Raw genomic sequence first — 609 nt, forward strand, 5'->3', positions numbered from 1 at the left:
TTTTAAAAAACGCTAAACACGACTTCTACAACGGCGCTTAACACATTACGTTAAATATGAACACGCATGCCGAAAGCCCCCGCCGCATCTCGCGGGCCGGATCCGGACTAGTCGTAAAACTAATAAGAAACAAATATATAATTATATTTAATTTAATTGAGGATATGTGCTGATCAAATGAAGCCCATTATAGTATAACAAAAAGTTTACACACACACACACATTAAAAAGAGGTCCTACCGGGAGTCGAACCCAGGTCGCTGGATTCAAAGTCCAGAGTGCTAACCACTACACCATAGAACCTTGAGCTGTTTCATTTTCCAATGAGTTAATATTTAAATTAAGTAAAGTTTTTATTATGTTAATTTAATCGTTACTATTTTCATTCAGATTAGAAAACATTTTTTTTAATAACTTACCTTATTTAACATGGTATTAAAAGATATTGGGCTAATAGATTGAAATGCATCCAGCTTTTACCATTTTCATATTGTATGCATTTAATTTAATATTTCTTATTGTACGCTTAACTATTTAATTTGTACTATTGTATGCATTCAATGGACTATAGTAGTAAATCCAGTTAGGTGTATCCAGTCACCTCATCGA

At 33.0% G+C, this 609-nt stretch overlaps 1 non-coding gene across 1 annotated transcript; it reads right to left on the reverse strand.

The window, feature by feature from the left end:
- Positions 1-231: 231 nt before the first annotated feature.
- On the reverse strand, positions 232-303 carry TRNAQ-UUG (transfer RNA glutamine (anticodon UUG)). Its single transcript has one exon. It is a non-coding gene; the product is annotated as a tRNA-Gln (tRNA).
- Positions 304-609: the final 306 nt, after the last annotated feature.

This window comes from Rutidosis leptorrhynchoides, chromosome 5, assembly GCF_046630445.1.
Source record: "Rutidosis leptorrhynchoides isolate AG116_Rl617_1_P2 chromosome 5, CSIRO_AGI_Rlap_v1, whole genome shotgun sequence".
Taxonomy (NCBI): Eukaryota; Viridiplantae; Streptophyta; class Magnoliopsida; order Asterales; family Asteraceae; genus Rutidosis; species Rutidosis leptorrhynchoides.